The sequence below is a fragment of the Aotus nancymaae genome, unplaced genomic scaffold (genome assembly GCF_030222135.1).
Source record: "Aotus nancymaae isolate 86718 unplaced genomic scaffold, 86718_ANA_hifiasm-v0.15.2.pri h1tg000014l, whole genome shotgun sequence".
NCBI lineage: Eukaryota > Metazoa > Chordata > Mammalia > Primates > Aotidae > Aotus > Aotus nancymaae.
Window position 1 is genome coordinate 47,008,834 of NW_026988425.1, and position 23,689 is coordinate 47,032,522.

Genomic DNA, 23,689 nt, shown 5'->3' on the forward strand with positions numbered 1-23,689 from the left:
TCATTTGATATATTATCTCCTTGAGAGTCCAAATAAAGTGAGACATTAGCTTTACAGGGTTTCATTCTGATTTCTAACCTAGGACCTCAATTTGAGGTAACTTGCTGTTTAGATTAAGGTTTATTGCATAACTTTTAAAGTTCAATATCACTTCTAAATGATTTCTTTCCCCTTATATTATCTTTCAGTAACCTGGCTTTTATCATCCTTTTCTCCTATTCAAATAAGCCTTTATGAAGTCAAACCTAGATGCTTTTCTGAATTATAGATTTCTCACCTGACATACTTTGTACATACCTGTCTGGTTTCCATTCTTCCTCCTTTAAAAGTCCAGCTCATCCTCTTGCCTGAGGAAATAGAGACAAAATGTAGGGATCTTCAAAATTGTTTCACAAACAACCAACTTTTTTTTTTTTTTTGAGACAGGATCTCAGTCTGTAACCCAGGCGGGAGTGCAGTGGCATAATCTTAGCTCACTGCAACCTCCGCATCCCGGGTTCAAGCAATTCTTCTGCCTCAGCCTCCCGAGTAGCTGGGACTACACGCTCACACCACCACACCCAGGTGATTTTGGGATTTTTAGTAGAGATGGGGTTTCACCATATTAGCCAGGCTGGTCTCGAACTCCTGACCTCCTGATCCACCCGCCTCGGCCTCCCAAAGTGCTGGGATTACAGGCATGAGCCATGGTGCCCAGCCCACAATCAACCAACTTTTCTGCACAAGCTGTGGCTACTGCCCTTGTTGCCTATTCTGCTTGGAAGCAAGAGAACAACAGAAGACACAGGTGACCAAAGAATGAATAACGTGCCCAGCCTTTTGTGTTACTCCTGATATCATAATAAGACATTGTGTATTTTATTCACATGGATCTTGGCCATATATTGAGTATAGTGAGGTTGGCTTCAATGTACAATAGACCAGGCAAAGAACAAATGGTGGCACCAAACCCATCCCTACTGCCCATCCCATGCCTCTTCTGAGCAGCACCTGAAAACCCTCGTTAGCATATTCCTGTACATTCTGCCAGGTGGTCAACATCTGCTAAAAATCTTTCTAAAGTATTGATGCTTATAGACAATATTATAAGTTCATTTTAATAAAACCACTCTCCCTATAATTGTGGTACACAATTTTATGACACTAACCAGGTACCAGGTTCTTCACATACACAAATTCATTTGAACCTCACCACACTGCTGTGAAGTAGGTATGATGACCCTCTCACATTATGGTACAAATGAGGAAACTGAGGTACACAGGTATGCAATAAACAGATTAGGTTTGAATTCAGGATGTCTTGATTTCAGGTCCATGCTCTTAACAACTACGCTGTGCTGCCTATCTGGCCACCAGAGGTCAGCTCCCTTGAAGGAATCCATATTTGACTGAGGTGTGGTGCAGAGAAGGGAAGCAGAGAAGAGTCTGGGGGAATCTCATAGTGTTTTTACCATCAAGGTTATACACAAAAGGAGTACACTAGCAACAGATGAGAGAACACACATATCCCTTGATTCAGAAAGTTATGGATGCCCAGCTCTGCTGAGGCTTATTTGTACTAGAAAAACACGTAAAACTTTCCTGTGAATATCGAAGACTTAAAGGCACTAAGGGGATACTCAGAGAACAAAAGACCAGAGCTATCCATATATGAGTCTTCTGCTGTTCATCGAGTTAATTCTCCAAACATTTATTAAGCATCTATTAAGTACAGCATTATTAAGCATCTGTTGTACATAAGACACTAGACTAACAGGGGGACGCAAAGATGAATGCCATTTGTTTGTAGGCTGGAGTGGATATGCCTCATTATTAGATTCATCTTGTAGAGCCATGGTTCTTGAATTCACCACATATTATAACCACCTGGGGGTGTTCCAATGAAAACTTCCAAAGGAAAACATTCCCAGACCAGTAAATTCAGAATCTCTAGGGTAGAACCCAGGCATGAGGATTCTTTTAAAGCTCCCCAGGGTTTCCAATGTGAAGCCAAGGTTGAAAATGCTGAGAACCACTGTTTAGAGTAACCCATTGTGTCAAAGCCTAAATGCCCTCAGAGTAAAAGTCCACTTTTGCCTTGGTATTTTCTTTTTTCTTGAACAGATAGATACTGGGCTGTAGCTTCCTTATTGCATTTTTTAACCCACTTAGCATGCCTTTTTCTGGAGCACTTACTTGCTTCTAATTCAAAACTGGCAGCAGGGGAGTGGCGTGAGGGGAGGGTGGTCACTGCATGGCTATACATGTCCAAAAGTGGAAGATTCCACTGGGAGGTTAGGTGGGAAGCAGCAGCCTGGGCTCTAAAGAGAGATGTATCTCAGTTTTTCTGCTTGACATTATTACCCTGGACAAGTCACTTAACTCTTTGAGTCTTGGTTTCCCTCTTTGTCAAATGGAGTCAGTGATGCCTGTTTGTGAGAAGTAAACCAAGTAACTTACGTGAAGTGAGTGGTACAGAGCAAATGCTCTGTGGAGGTATCTTCTACTGTAATTATCCTGCTAATTCAAGTGAATCCTGCCCTTCTTGAAGACTTCTTTACCAGGTTCTTCTCATAACTGCCATGCTGCCTGGGGAATGAAGCCAAGGGGCTACTCTCCCTAGCTCAGACAAAACTTCTTGAAACTCTCCATTTCCTTTAACAGCAATTTCCCACACTGGACTGCTGAAGTCACATCTTGGCTTCATCCTAACAGTTTTCAATTCTTCAGATTCTTTTGTCTCTTTCATTTTTTTCCCCCATATCCCCAGACTTGCCCTTTAAAAGTGGTTTTTCCTTCAAGATCTTTCCACACAGTTCCTTCCTGTGAGCTTCCTCCTCCCTTTCTCCTCTCGTCAGGCTCTCACAGATATAAAATGGACACTAAAATGCTTTTTATTCCAGTTTTTTACTTAGGCTTTTACTTTTAAGATTAAAGCTATAAACCCAATGAATATTTCATGTGGAACACTTCTCAGCCCTCATTTGCCGAGGTGGATGTAATAACTAGCAGAAAGGCTGTAATAAAATAAACTTGATAAAGCTAACTAGACAGAACATGTTAAAAGACACAAATTTATGACTGCTTGATGAAGCAAAACATTCCCGAAAAAGATGTGCAGATTTCTTTTTCATTTCACCTTCCTTCATCTCCTTTCTCAGTGCTGTTTGGCATCATCCTCACTCCTCTAACCTCTACTAGCTTTCTTTTTTTAAAAAAAAATTGTAAGTCCTTATTCTAAATACTTTGCTTTCTCTTTTATTGGTTTTGGAATAGACTGGAAGCCATGATCCACTGTGTCCCTCTCGGATGTCTGCTAATATCACAACCCCGGCCGCATCTTAGGTGGCAGCTCTGCTTCTTTTCATTTCTCATTTTTCCCACAATTCTAGCCTGATGACGGCTGGAAAATCCCGGTAACAGGTAACACATGGCCTCCTTTTCATATATGCAGCAGAGTCTCCTGGAGGAAGTTTAACTTAATCCTGGTGCCCTCCTTTTTTTTGCCAACCCACCCATTCGCCAAGGAGATGTCAGGGATAAATTTGTGAGGTGCCAAAGTGACTGACATTTAGATAGCAATGAGCTCATATTCACCACTTTAAAGAAAGCGGCATCATCAGCCTGCCTAATGCTATTTGGCCCATTAATCTTCTCTTTTCTAATTTATCTATCTTTTCCTATTTTCTCAACTTCTTTATGTACTTGGCAACCTTTTCAGACCACTAATATCTGTGTCTTTATCCACTATCATTTCTGCAAAATTCAATTTCCATCATAGCTTGTAAAGTAGCATCTTCAATTCTCTTTCTCATAAAGTCAATGAGAGGTTAACCTTTCAGGTAACTGTTTTTAAATAATCTGTTTAAACCATTCTATTAATAATTCAAAGACCTTTTGAATTTTTCCCTTTTTATTTTGGTCTTTTTCTCTTTCTTTAGAGGACTGAGCATATATGCTTTTTATACAGCCTAAAAGCAGACTATCTTTTTTTTTTTTTTTTTTTTTTTCCTGAGACGGAGTTTCACTCTGTTGCTAGGCAGAGGGCAGAGTGCAGCAGCACAATCTCAGCTCACTGCAGCCTCTGCCTCCCAGGTTCAAGCCATTCTCCTGCCTCTCCTCCCAAGTAGTAGGGACTACAGCCGCGCGCCACCACACCCAGCTAATTTTTTGTATTTTTAGTAGAGACAGGGTTTCACCATGTTGGCCAGGATGTTTTCTATCTCTTGAACTCATGATCCTCCTGCCTTGGCCTCTCAAAATGCTGGGATTACAGGCATGAGCCACCATGCCCGGCCAAAGGAGACTATCTTTACGGTAATACCGTTGGATAGCTGAGAGCCGTTCAAATAGTTAGGTCCTAGTTCTGGCAATGTTCTCTAAATTCTTCAAGGCTATAAATCTTCACTAGTGTGCAATTTAAGTTATTATTTGGAAATTCTGGATAATAGTTATAAAATATAACCTCTAAGAACCAGAGATTAATTAATCTACCCAGGCTTACCTGTTGTCCCCAGAAGTTTTATAAAATGCATTGCTCCTAACACACATAACACTAAGTATATTCTCTACGTCTATGTGGCACCAGAATTGTGGGGACAATACAATTGTCCCCAGAGAGGACCAGTAAAAGATCTCTGAACAGGAAATTCCAAGGTGTCAAGGAAAAAATTTCAGTTGGGAAATCATAACATCAACATAATTGAATGTAGTGAAAATGCCACCTATTTTATTTTTGCCTCAAATACTAAGTAATCAAGCACAGAGCTGGACATACAATAGAATCTCTAAAGAGTATGTAATAACTTGTTTTAATTTGGGCAATGATATTTCAGCCAGAATAAATACTGGTGAGAAGGTTGGCCTCTAATCAGTTAAACTGTGGACATAATATAAAATCATAGAATTGCTTACAAATAAAAAAATACATTCGATGTCATCAAGTCCAGTCAGTGAAAAACTTAAATAAACAAAACAAGAGAGCCCTTTATGCTAAAGATAAAAACGGTGTCTCCAGGCTTGAAGAATGAGTGAGAGACAACAGACTCTCAGGCAATAAGCCCACACCTATCCTCTCCATCCCCATGGAGACTCACTTGAAAATAACTGATCGAGTTCAATATGTTTACTTATGAATGAGAGCACTAAGGCCTAAACCGTCTGTACACTTCACCCAAGGACACAGACCTTATTAGTATAACATAAAAAAGAACTGAAGGCTTTCCATTTCTGCTCCACAGGACTCTTATTACGTCACGTCTCCTCCTCAAAGAGGCCCATTTTGAAAACCAAACTTTTACTACAAAAGAGGCAGTAGTGGAACATCTCGAGATTCTGCTCAAAATTGAGAAGTATGCACTCCAAGAAAACAAGTAGACAAGGCCCATCGCTGTGTCTGCATGCATCCTGTGCTGTTTGCACTCCAGCATTTACGTCTTCGATCGCATCATTAACAAATGGGTTGGACGGCCGCCTATAGCTAACTCCCTGGTTTTATATGTGTGGGAACCTGTTACTGTGGCTATAATAACAATGATGGAATTATGTAAAGTTGTTATGGGACCATTCAGCTGTGTTTGAGTTAGGCAAGCTTTAAAGAGTCTGAGAAAGAATTTTCAGATATATTCTATAACAATTACTGTCCTATAGCTATGACTTAGCCAGTGGTATGAGTCCAACAAATAAACAAATTTCTATAAACTCTAACTTTCCTAAGAGTGAAACTTTATCCCAAAGCCTCAGGAAGACACTAACAGGACAAATCATGTTGAAAAAAAGACTATGAAAACGTACATGTATCATTCATAATGATTAAAAGAATGACCCAATGAATCTGAACACCACTGAATTAAAAACCTACAATACTTCTAATTAATATGCATTGTCTTAGTCAGTTTGGGCTTCCATCATAAAATACCATAGACGGAGTGGTTCAAGCTATAAAAATTTATTTTCTTACAGTTTTGGAGGCTGCAAGTCCAAGATCTGAGTGCCAGAAGGCTCGGGTTCTGATGAGAGCCCCTTCCTGGCTTACAGATGACTGCCTTCTTGGTGTGTGCTCACGTGACAGAGAGAGAGAAGGCGCTCTCTGATGTCTTCTTCTTCTAATCCTATCATACCGAGTTGCCATCTTTATGACTTCATTTAACCTTAATTACATCTTTAAAGACTCTATATCAGACAGAATATAGACACATTGGCAGTTAGGGCTTCAGCATTTGAAGTTTGAGGGGATATATTAATGATTCCTATTGAATATAAAACTTGGAATAGGCTGGGCATGGTGGCTTATGCCTGTAATCCCAGCATTCTGGGAGGCCGAGGTGGGCAGATCACCTGAGGTCGGGAGCTCGAGACCAGCCTGACCAACATGGAGAAACCCCATCTCTACTAAAAATATAAAAAATTAGCTGGGCATGGTGGCACATGCCTGTAATCCCAGCTACCTGGGAGGCTGAGGCAGGAGAATGGCTTGAACCTGGGAGGCAGAGGTTACAGTGAACCGAGATCACACCATTGCACTCCAGCCTGGGCAACAAGAGTGAAACTCTGTCTCAAAAAAAAAAAACTTGGAATAAATGCCATAACAAGCCTTTCATATTTACTACTCTTATTATAAATTATTGTATGTGTTATATAATTATACTGAAATCCATATTACATCTATATTTACAATATGCATAATACAGGGGTGAAAAGCCATTTTTCAAACATCATGTGGGAATAAACTGTTTAATACATGTGAATTGTTCAGGTAAGTAAAAAGTAGCATTATAAAAGTGAATCTTTAATATAATACATTTAATAAAATTATTCTAGCATGTTCACAGGTCTTATTTACAAGTTGTAGAGTATATTTTTAAAATTATTTCCTGATAATGCAAGGTCATCATTTGGAAAATCAAGTTTTATACTTTAACAGTAAAGAATGCAAAAGGGTATAAAACTGTTTCCCTCTACGGCAGGAGACCCCAGATTTAAGAGCTCCACACTCAAAAATAAACAAACCCAGAGAAAAACAATTCCCATACTTCAAGATAACAGACCTTCTAATGTGTTGTTCTGTATTATTATTTATTGAACAATCTACTGTATTAAGTTGTTATGTTTCCTTTAATATTTAATTCTGAATCAGTAAAATGTGGCCTAAGGGCCTGAAGTTTCATCCTTGGGAAGGGAATATGAACTCTGTAACTTTTAAATTTGTTGCTACATTTAACTTATTTATTTGTACTTTTCAAAAATTTTGTCTCAAGAATTAAAGTTACTAAAAACCCAATCATATCTGAAGAGTCATTTTATTTTAAAGTTATCAAACTGTTTTAAATTTAAAATATTCTTAAATTCAGTACATTTACTGTGTTCATCAGTATCAGCTGGGTTTAACTTAGCATAAAAAAATGAATGGGAAACATTATGTTAACATGATTATTATTGAAATATAATCATGTAAATAACTCTCAGTTCCATTGGGAGTAGACGAAGTACTATTTTTAATATATATACTTCCTTTTCTCATAGATTCTACATACTTAAATAATTTAAACTAAATAAAAGCAAATGTTTTTGTAGAATCACAAGAATTTAACTTAGCTTTTTTATTACAACAATGCCATTGGATATTTTTTCAATCTTTATTTTATTTCTACTGAGCTAACATGGCTTTGCTAACAATTTTCAAGTTATTTTGATATATTTTTATTATTATAGGCAAAGCTAAGCCTTAAATTGCATTTTGCATATATGATTTCAATAATTTAAATAACATTTAAATATATAATAAATATATAATATAGCTATGCATATTTTGGAATTTAAGAAAATACTTTTCCTTCCCTTTTGAAATTCAATATGTATAATTCCGAGGAAATATAAATTAAAATAAAAATGATTAGTTATCAATATTTAAGAAGAGATCAGTTTCCGCCAAACAAGAATTTATTTTAAAAGAGGTTAGGCACTTATTTCAATTGAGATTTGACTGAAACTTCTGATTTATTTTCTCTTAAGAACTCTACTAGTGCTTCACTAAAATGTCATTCTTGTTGAGTAAAATTTGGCCTTAATTTTCTCTCCACCAACCCTAACCTGGTGAATCAAAGCACTTATATTTCAATATAATCACAAAGTAAGCTGTCACATAAACTTTATGGACAGTGATTTAATGAAAAGTTGGTTTCTTTAAGATTATTTCATTGTCACAATCATTGGCAGAAGGAATACAGTATAGTAAAAAGGTTTAAACTTAAGTCAGAAATTTTGTTTCAACATCATTAGAAAATATGTATCAAGAGATAGATAAAATAATTCATATTTTTGACAATGTTTTTCTCTTGAGGCCGTAATATTAAATATGAAAATATTAATTAATATTAAAACTATACATAAATCTTTTTACACAAAGATAAGAATTGGAACATTATGCTATCAATGTCTGCAAAAATTCAACTTATTGACAGATTATATCTTCATAAAAATGTGGTGTAAAACCTAAACTTAAGGCCTAATATTATGTCTGCCTTAATATCTGGTGGAATCAGGAAGGCTTCAAATGTCGTAACTGCAAGTCTTCCTCCCCACTCTGCCCCCAATGGTAAAGTTCCAGAGCCAAACCTCTTTATGAATCTCTTTATCAAATCTCTTTATCATGATGGGAGGAGACTGGGTGTCATTTCTGCTTAGCCCTGAGTAACTTTTCCATTTCCTGTCAGCCACAGAATTATTCAAACAAGCAAGTCAATGACATCCTCCTGTGAGAACTAGGGGACACCTACCCTCTTGATACTACAAAGTCCATCTCCCACAGTTCCGATTACTAATACTGTCCTTGATTGTAACCTTCATGTGGCCCTGCATGGCGCAGTGTCCTTCTGCCTTGGGCTGTGAGTTTAGGACACCAGTAAACTGTCACTAATCTCATTCCTGCAGATTGGGTGCCGTGTATTCAGCCATCCATAAGCCGGATTCATCCCTCACCAATGATGTAACTAGCAGGAGATTAAAAAAACTTTGTACACACACAAAAAAATTGTTGTTAAATGTAAAAAGGAAGTTATCATAACAGATCAAAATGCATGGCCTAAAATGTACACCAAAAACATACAACTTTATTTTTAAAATATTTTTCAAAGAACTAGAAAGACGCAACTAATGTGTTAACAGTAGTTTCCTCTCCATAGTGGGATTCTGTGCTTTCCCTTTTTTCCTGCTTATCTTACTTAAAAAAAACTAAAATTTAATATATAAGAACACTTAAAAATAAGAAGTCCATTTTTTTCCCTAGCTAATAAAACTTAGATTGTTAAACTTATCCTATTCCTTATTGTATTCTCCAATATGGGGTGTGATAACACCTTCCAGAATAATGGCTACATTCACTTCAGGGTACTTTGAGACTATCTTGTGAATTCTAAAAGATAATGTAAGTCATTTTTGTTGTTAATTATTACAGTAAAAACAGAGTTCTTCCATTAACACAGCTAAAATTGGCTAGTTGCATGAAGATAGTTTCCTGTCTTTCTCTGCCAGCTCTACAAAAAATATACCATAGTTATAAGCTGACTTCAGTATTTCACTCCCTCTCAGAAATTCTAGTATTTCACCAGCTAAAATCAGCTGGTTGCGTAAAGATAGTTTCCTGTCTTTCTCTGCCAGCTCTACAAAAAAAATACCATAGTTATAAGCTCACTTCAGTATTTCACTGCCCTCTCCCACCAACTCAGTGTCAACCTCTCGATGTTCAGGGCTCCCAGTTTTCTCTCAGACAACCCACAAAGAATCTTACTTCCTGATGCAGGTTTTTCCTTCTTCCTACTACTACGCATCTCTTAACAAAATGTACTGAATTTTATTCTGGTCTCTCTAGTCCCTACTTTCTGCTTTTCATGACAACAATCAGAAAATCACCCAAACCATCTTTATAACAGATTAAAATGTGTCAATGACTTAACCAGCCTGGATAAGATATGTGTGTTTTAACAATGCCTTCTTTTAACCTTAACCCAAAGAAGTGACTCAAATGGAAGTAATTTATTTTATTCTAAAATTATCATTGTAACTTGTTCCTGATTACCTAATGACAGGGATTTGTGGCACCAAAACTAATCAATGTGGCAAACTAAGGTAGAAGGAACTTTCTACTCCACCTTTGCCCAGTGTATGACCAAGTCCCTCAAGGAGAAAGTCATGAAGGAACTGTGAAAGAAGGCTTTCCACAAACTGCCTGAGACAGACTGTGAGGTAAGGGGCTAAAGTGGCCAAACTTCTAAAATTGTTACCATGTGTTGTATTTTCCAAATACATTAAAGAATACATATTGCGGAGGGGAGTTTAAAAAAAATTTGAGTATGTAAATTTAGTCATATACAAAAATGTACAGTATTCTTTAAAGTAAATGTAATTTATATTCTCATGTTCAATTTTTCTTGTTATTCCTTAATTTTGATAAATGTCAGAAAGCTACACTTTCCAGGTAAGTTGCAATTGCTTCAGAACTGGAGCATACACTGTGATTCTATGCTACACAGTTAACAGCTAAAGCACTGAATGGCCATTTATAATGCTATCAGCAACAATCTTCTTTGTGCTCAGAAATTCAGGTGTTGTATTCTGCCACAATTATTTCTTGACATTTGCAATGGGCTGAGGTTTGGGTTTTTTGTTGTTTTTTTTTTTCAGCTACTGATCATCAAAAGACTACACCAATGATAATTTTGAACATCTGAGGAGGTCTGTTTCCATCTTAGTCATTTGATCTCATGTACTTATAGGTTAATACTCTGTGTAGAAAGGCTGTGGAAACTGTGGTTCATGCATTCACAGATGTACCTGCTGCAACATACTGGACAATGTAGCTCTGGAAAAGCAAGGTTAACAATGATAAATAGTTGACCAGAAGATAGTTCAAGTGATAATAAGGTGCTGAGTCAAACTAAGTGAAGAAAAGTGGAGTTGAAAGACAAGAACAAAAAACTTATGGGACCTATTTCAAAGCAAGCTACCACCAAATTGTTTCCTTCAATAAAATGAGAGAGATACAAAAAGAAAAAAGCATATCATAACTAAGCGAAATACATGCCATGAAATATGACACCTTCTTGCTTTTCTCTCCTTAATGGGTATTTGCTTTTGTATAGAGCTTGCAAATTAATTTCTTTCTGTTAGGAATAAAGAGTAGAAAGAGTCACTTTTTCCCACATAAATAACACCAATTATCACTTATGTAAGCCAATAGGCCAGTGACTAGTTTTAATATTGTTTTCGCTGATTTTCTTTTTGTAAAGTCTAAAAATTAACGGAAGTAACTTGGGAAGGCATGCAAATATTTAGTTATTTGACTTAAAAAGAGTTCCAAGGGACAAAGTCCATTTCATGAGATGGCCTCTGCCATCTGATTTATAGGGGCCAGGCCGACCTCCTGACTCTTCATTTGCTGGTTCATAACACCAAACTCACCAGTTAGCCTTTCATGAAAACACTTCATAGAATCCAGTGTCCCTGATATTCAGAGCATAAAGCCTTATCTGCAGATACTTTGGGCAGAATTATAATAGGTGCCTTTAAACAGGACTTTTCACAAGATAGAAGCTCAGGAACAAGAAGCATATCTGGTAAGGAAAAGGATAGAAGCTTAAAAGGGAAAGGATTGATTGTATCGTTACCTTTCACAGATTTCTATGAATGCCTTTGACACAAGCTCAGAAATAAATGTTAAAGTCACATACACATCTTTCTTAGCACTAATTCCACAATTATTTTCTGATACTAAGATCATATCAGTTGGCTCACTTCAACCTCTAATAATAGATTTGCATTAGGAGTCAGCTCTAGGTGTGATAGTCATTAAGACACAAAGACCTGCTATTCTTTCCTAGGCTCAGGAACTGGGACTAACGTTAAAATGTTATCACAGCCGGAAATCAGTCAACTTAAACTTATGCTAGACAAATCAGTGAATAAATATGAACAATTATTTCCTTGCTATTTTTCTTAGACATGCAATAGCACTGGCATTTGGTATTGCTTTGTTAGGTATATGGAGGTACATCTAGTTGAATATTTTTGGAACAACTACCAATAACACCCTTTTGCTAGATCAATACCATCCCTTTGTTACATCGATACTACTTTTTACATATTCTTTTAAAAGTTGTCAGTACTGCCGTATATTTTAGAGATAGACAGGCTTTAGAGAAACTTTAAGTCTGTGTACACACATTACAAGCTTCAATTACATGATTTATATTTCCATCAATTAACATGACAGAGCAACTAGCAAAGGCTAGAGGGGAAGTTCTCGGTGGAACCAAAATTTGGGTCTTAATGGCAAAGTCCAGAGTTTACACAAATCCCAAATCATAATTCCAGTTCATGCTCGTTATGGAAATTCTACATTTTTCTCACACCTCTGCACTTCCAGTTGTCTTTACCACTGAACATGGAAGTGCTCAAATACCAAAGGCATGATTCTTTCATGTTATTTATGGCCTGACCATGGCAGGAAGTACCAGAAACCTCATGAGGATTTCCTCCCTTGTTATTTTCAACTTCATGTCCATGCTGTGGAGGTCTAAAGAGTTCAAAAACCTTTCTCAAAAGCAAATGAGCCTGAATTTTTTTTTCAAAAGCAAATCGCAGGACTCTTTTTAGTTGTATTTTCTAAGTCCTGTAAGAAGCTAAGAAGATTGCATCCCAGAAAGTCAATCAAGATTTCCTGACCTATAAACTTATTTCAGTAAAAAGAGGTTTAAGCTTAGATTTTAAAAATCTGAGTCTTACTGAAAGTAAATCATGTAACTCACGTATCTGTGACCCAGGGACCCAAGCTGATACAGAGGACATAGCTAAGTATACCTATCTCTATTCTTATTTGGCTAGACAGAGATTTAATTCTATTGAAAATGCCACATCAAAAAGTTTCCACTGAAAGAAGGCCATGTAAGAGTGGAACCAGGTTTCACCATGAGCAATCAAAAAGGTACAACAACAAAATCTTGGCAAAATGATAAGAAAGTGCAATAATTCTAACAAAGGTGGCTGCTAGTGTTGAAGGGGTGAAATAGAACAGATACATCCAGTGGGAAAGACACATTGGAGAAAGGATGCCCTTCCTCCAGGTAAAGGCATTGACACTTGAGGACATGTGACCTGCAGGGTGGCACGAGCTGCAGAATCTCACCCCCACCTATCCCCTGACTCTGTTTCTGTGCCCAACTACACAATCATAGCACAAGCTCTATTTTTTATACACAGCCCAGCCCCTTACTGTGCCAGACTCCTTTTAATTCAATAGGGAGGGCACCAAGTTCAAGAGGCCAGAAAAGAGACTCAAAAGCAGCAAAGGAAACAAAGGGTTTTACTAGCCTGAAACTTACATACATGAGCAGTCCAGTGGCAGTGTAGTGGACAGGAGAACTGCAACCACTTGAAAAAAGCATGCAGTATATACAGCACCTTCACTTAGCCCCTTCCCCAACAACCTCCACCTGGCAACGTTCATTTAACCCAAAACGAAAGGCCTCAGTCCCCTGCATGGCTCTCATTTCATGGGATGGGCTGGGGTGGCAGAGAGGGGCTCAGATGTTTCTAATTGATAAGGAATGAATCTCTAAATTGACTACTCATAGATTCCTTAGCTTGAAACACTACACACACATTCAGGTGCATCTGCCATACAGGGTCATTCTCAGAGTTTGCTTAAGTTACAGACGTTATTACTGTCAGGTATATTGACCATACAAGGATGTACAGAGATTTTTTTTTCCTCTATAAATAGAAATTTCTATCCTTAACCTAATTAGCTATCTCTTGACACAAATATGAATTGCTCAACAAACCCCTCTACACAAACATGCATCCTCTGTGGTTCTCAAATACAAAGTCTGGAGATATTTCCATTTGTTACAGCTGGGTTTGAAGGATGTGCTACTGGTATCTAATTAGCAGAAGCGAGGAATGTGCTCAACAGCCTCTACCCCCAAACCTACATACATACACATGCACACCAAAAAATCATCCAGTCCATATGTCGTCAATCCCAAGCTTGAGAAATCTGATCTAACTGAGGTCATGTAAAAAGTTAAATGTAAAAGAAAGTTTGTAGAAAAATAACCAGTCTGTCACACCTGGGCAATCATCTCAAAATGGACTCAAGGTGACTTAGATTACATTTTAAATAACTATTCTTTCCCAGTGCTTATCTTAAAGACACTGATATAACTATGGTCAATTAATTCACTCATTAAAACCCCTCTTTATTTTTTTTTTTTCTTTGAGATAGAGGTCCACTCTTGTCCAGGCTGGAGTGCAATGGCGTGATCTTGGCTCACTGCAACCTCTGCCTCCCGGATGCAAGCGATTCTCCTGCCTCAGCCTCCCCAGTAGCTGGGATTACTGGCATGCACCACCACGCAAGGCTAATTTTTGTATTTTTAGTAGAAATGGGGTTTCTCCATGTTGGTCAGGCTTGTCTTGAACTCAGTCCTCAGGTGATCTACCCGCCTAAGTGCTGGCATTGAGCCACCACGCCCGGCCCTAAAACCCCTCTTTACTGAGTAACTATTTTGTGTAAAGCACTGTGATAAACACAGAAGATAAAACAGTGAGAAAAACAGACACAATTCCTGCACTTATGGAGCTTATCGTACAGCAGGAGACACTATTTATCAATTCAGTGACTAGAGTTGTTTGCACTTCAAGTTTTTGTTCTTTACTCACTGTGTGTTTGCTTTGGCCTCACTGAATCCTAAGTACTGGCCTAAATGTGGCTAAGTGAAGTGCAGACGATACACTCTCTACCTCCACAGAACTAATGGATAACTCTAACATGATATGACGAATGTTACAGGATGCTTTGGTGGTATAAGAAGTTAGCCCCAGGCTTGAGGAATCAGGGGAGGTTGTCCGGAGATTGTGACATCTCATTAAGTCCTGAAAAGTGCACGCAAATTGGCCAGGTGAAAAAGAGAGGGTAATTGGGCAGGTGGAAGAGTTTCACAGAACTTGTCAGCACTTTGATGTCATTGAAGCATCAAGGGGCAAGCCTGACAGGTCAGCAGGGCCAGATCGCAAAAAGGTTATGTAACATATGTAGATAATTGACTTTTTCCTAAGGAGGTTTGGAACTATTGAACATAAGTTTCTTTTTTTTTTTGACTTTTTCCATCTGAAACTTCATTTTGCAGCAAATAAAATAAAATTACTTTTGTCTACCGTATTCCTACCTTAACCCTAGTGCTAGAAATAAATAGACATAGAAAAGAAATTTAGGATTGGTGAGAGTAGGTAAGAGTGGCTATTTCTATAATAAAGTGGGAAAATGCCGTAAACTAATTTTATTAGCCACAGTGCTGAAAACATTAAGTATTTCAAAGGCAAAAGGAAATACGACTTTATTTTAAAGCTTACTTCTTCCCAAACCATGTACGTTTTTGTTGCAGACATAGATGAATTACTGCCACAGTCTACTTAAAATGATAAATACATCCAGATAATTGTTGCCTGAGTATTTCAGTGTCATCCCTATGTCAGTAACATTCCTCTCTATAGTGTCAGACATAACTCGTCACTCAGTACTTGGGGGAAAAAAAAATTACAGGAAGTTTCAGAGGAACCAGGGCAGACAGAACGGTGATCCACTGCTCTTTAATTTAATTTCCATTCTCATTTTCCCATTTTTAAAAGCAAAACATAAGTGAGCTTTCACGTTTTTCTTTCCAACATGTATTAACTTTTTCACTTTAAGAAAAGAAAAACTGCCAAATGTGGGGGCAAATGCCTTACTAAGAAAGATGAACAAAATTATTTACTTATAAAGCCCATCAAACATCTTGTGGTTTGGGTTTACAGGTGTTAACTTCCTCCCTAAATATAATTTTCTGCTAATATTCATGCATATCTGTAAAGGAAAATTTTAACTCTGAAATAAAAATAAATGCTAAGAATCAAAACATTAATAGAAGTGAACTTTATATTTCTTGCTATTTGGTTACTTACTTTTATTCTACTCTCAAGTTAAGTGAAAGATGATCTGGCATGTTAGATTTTCTTGCCTATTTTAAAACAAAAGTTGCAGTTGATGGGCCTGTACTTTCTTGGGCTAAGGATGCATACTGTGCATATATGAGGACACTTTCCATGGTATCCTTTTTATGTACCATTATTTCTAAAATAGCCACATAGAAGAATCACATTTATTCAACTTGTAACAGACATATATTGCACAACGACAAGATGTAAGTCATGGTTACAGCTTCAGAGTTAGATACAAATGTGAATAAGCCATAATTCCTACCCTCAAGAAGCTCAGATTTTACCAATTTAGGTACTAGGTCTTACTGTCCAATGGTTCCTGTATCTTTTGTTCAACAGATCAGGAATAAAAAGATATTTAAGGCACAGAAATAAATTTTCTGGCCCGAAGTCACATACACGTAAAGAAAAAGAACAAAGCAGCACAGGCCCCTTCAAAGCTTTAGAGGTTTCCCACAAAACCCACATTGCTTGACCTAGCAGCAACAATGACTAATGGAGGTAGTTAGTAAAACACTAGACATCCTGTCAGATCTTCCTTGTGGGTAAACTTCACAACAAACTTCAGAACAAGGCATGCTATTTGTTCAAGAGATCACTGGTGTTTTCCTGGAAGACACCAACGAGCTGGGCTGAAATGTTCATTTCCTCCTGCTGGACTGTCCGGAAGCAGATCACTCGTCCTTCCCACACACTGTTCAGCTGGAAAACAGCCGGGAACCTTGACCTTGTGGACCCACACATAATTCCAGGACTGAGCATTGCACTTCTCATTTTTATTTTCGAGTTTTATATGATCCATGACTTTGGGAACCATTAAATATGTATCATAAGGTAAGGTAGGAATGTGCACTGCTCTTAAGGGTTTCTCCAAGATTTTCTAAGAGTGTTCATGCAGAGAAGATGGAAAATTCAAATTCACGGGATCAAAGGACCTACACTTCTCAAAGATCCTTCCATGGAATCCCTCCCACCATCCCTATTTAAAGCTGCTCTTCCAGTATTTCCTTACCCGTTTTCCTGTTGCATTTCATTTTTTCTTCATTGTATTTGTTGCTCTCTAACAGACTATATAAAATGTCCTTCCTTGTCTTTATTGTATCTCCTGGCTAGAATATAAGCAGGACACAGATTTCTGTGTCAGTTTTGTTCATTGCTGAATCTCCAGCATCTAGATTAGTTCCTGGTCTCTAATAGTGCTCAATAAATACTGTTTAATGACTCATAAATAATCTTATACTGAAAATTGTTGTGTCTGTATTCCACACGATCCATTAACCTGAGTAAGTGTATATAACACTGTGGATCTCTTTCATGAACAAATTTGTTTGAGGAAGTGGTATGGTATGATTGATTATTAACTGCATGGCCTATAAACTCAGATTGTTAAATTTCAGTTCTAGCTCCACTACTACTTGCTCTGTTACCTTGTCAACACCTCTGTCTTTTCATCTGTGAAATGGAAATGAGGATGTTATCAGTGACTCCCTTGTAGGGTTATTGTGAAGATTAAATGAAAAATACATTTTGTGTATGTCATACTTCTGTTTATCTCCAGTCAAGACAGTGTCAATATTTGGCCAAGCTCTATTTACAACAGCATCTTTTATTCTGTAATGCAAGTATTTTACTACGTAATTTACTCACAAAGTGAGTGACAGCCTTATTTTTAACCTCAACTGACATAAAATCTGGAATCAGTCACCAGGCAGGACACCTCATTCCTAGTCCCCTTAACAGCTTCAGAAAAGACCATATTCTTTCTAGCAACTACCTTTCCCAAGAACCATGGCTCCTTTCTTCAAAAAAAAATCTAGAGTTATAGATTTTCATGGACAAAACAAATTTCTTTTAGATTTTATCTAGGCCGCTCACACCAACCACTGCTGTGCTCACTCCCATCTATAAACTAGATCCCTTTCATAATTTCCCTGTATGAGGCAGCCATGGATACAACCTCTGCTTCAGCTCTTGCAGTTGCTTTCCACCCCTTTACAAGGAAGTCTCCCATACATGCACAGTATGCATCATTAGAACATCCTTCCTCAGACTGAATTACATCTAGCCACTGGCTTAGGTCTGACATGCAGGGCCCAGAGTACTATGGCTGCACTGTCTTTCTCATGTTTATGGGATATTTGCAGACAACTTACAGTTCTCTTCTTCTGATGAAACATTCCTGGTTCCTATGACCATTACTCATACAGCAAATTTTCCAGATCCTTTTTTATTTTGTCTATCTCCTCCACATTTATTACTCTGAGTGACCTTCTGAATTATGATCCACAGGACATGACCCAAACTCAAAGAGTGTCATGACCTGGTCTGTGCCCTGGAATTCATCTATGCAGGATTTGAAATGTTAATCTCTTTAAAGACTGTGTGGTCTTGGATAGATATTTCTAGAGACTACGCCACGCTGCTGGCTCAGAGCAAGTGTGTAGACACATAAAATACCCAAATCTATTTTGTGGAAGGTACTATTAGGCTGGGTTTTCTAGCTTCTTGGTAAACTTGGGCCAATGCTCTATTTTCTCAGAAGATCAAGAGATATGCTGGATTCACACATGATTTTCTTTTGGCATACTATGCACTATGCTCCAGGAACAAGATAGTTGTATAAGAAGCCAGGCCAGGCGCGGTGGATCATGCCTGTGATCCCAGCACTTTGGAAGGCCAAGGCGGGTGGATCATGAAGTCAAGAGATAAAGACCATCCTGGCCAACATGGTAAAACCCCATCTTTACTACAAATACAAAAATTAGCTGCGCATGGTGGTGTGCACCTGTAGTCCTAGCTACTCGGGAGGCTGAGGTGGGAGAATTGCTTGAACCTGGGAAGTGGAGGTGGCAGAGAGCCAAGATCGAGCCACTGCACTCCAGCCTGGCAAAAGAGCAAGACTCCGTCTCAAAAGAAAAAAAAGAAGAAGAAGCAGCAGCAGCCAGGCCAGAGGTTTGATGTCAGGAGGAGGAAACAAACCTGAAATTATCAAAAGACACAAAAAGGAAAGGTCTGAGTTAACAAGCTATTCATGGTTCTGAAATGATTTTGGAAATTCTATCATATAGAAATACAAAGTTCAAAATTTTTTTCTGTATAGTTATTCTTACCCTTAGATCCATATATACTTCAGGAAGTCTATAACCCTCCTCAAAGGCATGTAAAAGTCATGTAAATATATATTCCTAATTTTTTTTCTGGAGAGAGAATTTATAGCTTTCATCAGACTCATGAGAGGGCCAATAACCAAAAGAGAGATTAAGAACCACTATCAACTTTCTTACTTGTGTAAAGGGCATATTTGGGCATTCTACGTGTTAAGAAAAGTTCCCAGTCACATAGCTGATAGGTAATAAAGTCCGAACTATAACCAAGGTCCTCTAAATCCCAGCCCAAGCTCCCTCCACTGCCACATGCAATGGTAGGAAAGCACTACCAAATACAAGAAAAATACATGTGTGTATGTAAATGAATATATACGACATACACGTATCTAATGTTGTAAAACTTACATTAGTCAATTTTAGATTTACATATTCAAATTGTTAATTGAAAAGGATATTAGGCACTACTAATGGAACACAGACATAGTTAAAAACATGGCAAGTGATACAGTATAGGAAATAGTGTTTTCTCATCATTGTTATATAATAGCCTTCTTTGTGCTTTGTAACTGATGGCTTGAACATTGTAAACTTCAAAGTGAAACCTGTACTTCAAAAGTTCGAAGAAAGTAATACCAAAAGAGTATTTAAAAATAATCAGCCTTGTTTTATTTGTGTACACGATACATAGTGCTCAGAAATATTAAGAACCCACACCACATTGTTTTAAGTAAAGGGTGGGTGCCCTTTCTACTGGGGAAAAGTAAATCATAGTCCTGTGGTATTTGCAATCTACGAATTTAACAAGACTATTTAACAAGTAGGAAATTTTATATTTTCTGGTTTTATTCTCATGCTAGTTTGAGTTTTTAAAGAATATTGTTTTACTGTAAACCTCATGTTTCTGTTACCCACTTTGAAAAGCATGCATACTGATAATCCGTACTTAATGGTAACTTGTTGGACTTTAAAACTCTAAATTACTTAAGAAAATATCTTTGGCAGTAATTAGTAGTTCAGACATGAATCACAGAGGCATACAATCTTTGATGTGGGAGGGACTGGAAAGATGTTTGACTGTGGCCTCTTGTTTCATAATGGGAAAACTAATACCTGAAGAAATAATGTGACCCATTTTAGCAAAGTCACACTAAATGTTAATATCAATGATGAAGTGGAAAATCAGATTTCAGTCTAGGTTATAATTCCAATGATAGCAAACTGTTTAGTCTTTCAAGGTATATTTGAAAAGATAAAAGTAATAATGTCATTGGCATTTATCTTATCTTTGTCTCATTATTTTGATGAGGTCAGAAATTATACAAGTCCTCAAAATGGGCTTCATCGCCAAAGGAATATGCACCACAAATACTAAAAGTTTCAGTTCTCCTAGATGTTGACCTACATATGTATTCAAAGTTTCTGAAATATAAATAAACTTAGAATAATAGGCTATTAGCAATAGAAAAAATGCTGTAGATTGATCATCCAAACCAAAGACTTCATTTTTTAGAGTGTGGCACCTGAAATGGCAGAGTTGCATAAATTCCTTGAAATCACAGTAGAAGTTGCTCTGCTCACTATCACTCCCAGCAATTCTTTTGGGAATTTGTACTTTTTGTTCTCGCAAGTGTGGACTTCATAGGAAGAGCTCCATCAAATTTTAAGCTACAGCTTCCCACTGGTCACCTTGAACTCAAGGTTTTGAGAAACCAGCAGGCAAGGAAAGAAATAAGCCTCCTCTCAGGGGTACTGGATAGTAGATCATCAAGGGCTGCTCTTAAACAATGAGTGCGGGAAAGGTTTGTCACTGAGCTGACCCACCTGGCAATCTCTTAGTACTCACATGTGCAATTTTTCAAGACTTTTATTTTTAGAGCAGTTTCATGTTCACAGCAAAACTGAGAGCAAAGTATGAAGATTCTCCATATACTTCCTTCCTTGATACATACATTGCATATCCTAGTATTAGTATAACCCATCAGAATGATATATTTCTTGCAAATAATGAAACCATGTCAATTTATGCAACATATGTCAATATAAACCATATTGCATATATGGTTTTAATACTCAAAAACCATAGTTCACATTAAGGTTTAATATTGGTATCGTACATTTTATGGGTTTAGACAAGCCTGTAATGACATATATCCATCATTATAGTACAATCACAGCAGTTTCAATACCCTAAAAATCCTCTGTGCTCTGCTGATTCATCCCGCCCTGCCTGCCAACCCTGGCAGCCACTCTGGCAATCTTTTTAATGTCTATATATAGGTTTTGACTTTTCCACAATGCTATATGGTTGGAATCACACAGTATGTTGCCTTTTAAAGTTGGTTTCTTTTACTTAGCAATGTGCATTTCAGTTTTCCCCAGTACTGTCCATGGCTTGGTAGCTCATTTCTTGTTAGCACTGAATAATGTATCATTGTCTAGGTATACCACAGTTTATCCACTCACCTATTGAGGGACGTACCAAATCTGGATTCCAAGTTTCGGCAATTATGTATAAAACTGCCACAAATATCTGTGTGTTGGTCTTCTTTGTGTGGACAGAAGTCTTCAATTTGGAATACTAAGGAGGCCAATTGCTGGGTCATATGGTAAGAGGATGTTTACTTCTGTAAGAAAACGCCAAAGTATCTTCCAAAGTAGTTTGAATTTATCAGAAATTAGTAAAATTCCTTGTTGCTCCATATCCTCGTCAGCATTTAGTACTGTCAGTGTTCTTTATTTTGGTCATTCCGATAGGTGTGAAGTGTTATCTCATTGTTGTTTTAATTTGTATTTCTCTGATAAGATATGATGTGGAACATCTTTTGATATGCTTATTTGCCATCCATATGTCTTCCTTGGTGAGATGTCTTTTTTTTAATCAGGTGGTTTGTTTTCTTATTGTTGAGTTTTAAGGGTTCTTTGCATATTTTGGAAAACAGTCCTTCATAAGACATGTATTTTGAGAATATTTTCTTCCAGCCTGAAGCTTTTCTTTCATTCTCTTGACAGTGTCTTTCACAGAGCAGAAATTCTTTATTTTAATGAAGTCTAGTTTATCAATTCTTTCTTTCATAGATTGTGCTTTTAGTATCATATCTAAAATATTAATATTAAAATATTAGTATCATATCTAAAATATTAGTATTAAAATATTAAACCTTAATGTGAACTATTGTTTTCGAGTATTAAAACCATATATGCAATATGGTTTATATTGACATATGTTGCATATATCTAAAATGTCATCTCAATTTTTCTTCTATATTATCTTCTATCTTCTAGAAGCTTCATAGTTTTGCATTTTATATCTAGTTATGTGATTACTTTTAAGCTAATTTTTATAAAGTGTATAAGATCTGTGTCTAGATTTATTTTTTTGCATTAGTTGTAGAGTTTTTCTGCATTTTCTTACCTTTGCCCTTTTGTCAAAGATCAGTTGACTATATTTATGTGGATCTATTTCTGTGTGTTATATTTCATTAATTTATTTATCTATTCTTTTTCTAATACCACACTCCCTTAATTACTGTAACTTTATTGTAAGTCTTGAAATCAGGTAGAGCCAGTCCTTCAACTTCCTTTTTCTCTTTCAATATTGTATTCTCCATCTGGGTCTTTTGTCTCTCTGTATAAACTTTAAAATAAGATTGGCAATGGCCAGGCAAGGTGGCTCAAGCCTGTAATCCCAGCACTTTGGGAGGCAGATCACCTGAGGTCAGGAGTTAGAGACTAGCCTGGCCAATATGGTGAAACCCCTGTCTTTACTAAAAATACAGGAATTAACCTGGCACTGTAGCAGTTGCCTGTAATCCCAGCTACTCAGGAGGGTGAGGCAGGAGAATCACTTGAACCTGGGAGGCAGAGGCTGTAGTAAGCCAAGATCATTCCACTGCACTCCAGTCTGGATAATAGAGTGAGACTCTGTCACACACACACAAAAAAGTAAGTTTGGTAATATCCACAAAGTAATTTGCTGGGATTTTTATTGGGATTGCACTGAATCTACAGATCAAGTTGGGAAGAACTGACATCTTAACAATATTAGATTCTTCTATATGGAATATCTCTCGATCTTTATAAGTTTTTCCTTGACGTCTTACATTAGAGTTTTGTAGTTTTCCTTATATAGGTCTTGCCTATATTTTGTTAGCTTTATACCTAATTAGTTTCTTTAGGGGCAGGGTACTAATGTAAATATTATTGTGTTTTTAATTTCAAATTCCAGTTGTTCATTGCTGATGAAAGTGAATGAATTTTATATATTGACCTTGTATCTTGCAACCTTACTATAATCACTTAGTAAATCCAAGAGCCTTTTTGTTGATTCTTTAGGATTTTTTACATAGATAATCATGTTATCTGAGAATTTATTTCTTTCTTCCCAATCAGTATACCTTTTATTTTATTTTCTTGTCTTATTACATTAGCTAGGGATTCTAGTTTGGTTTTGAAAAGGAGTGGTGAGAGGTGGCATCTTTGTCTTCTTCCAGATCTTAGTGGGAAAGTTTCTAGTTTCTCAGCATTATGAACACTGTTAACTATAGCCTTTTTGTAGATAAATTTTATCAAGTTGA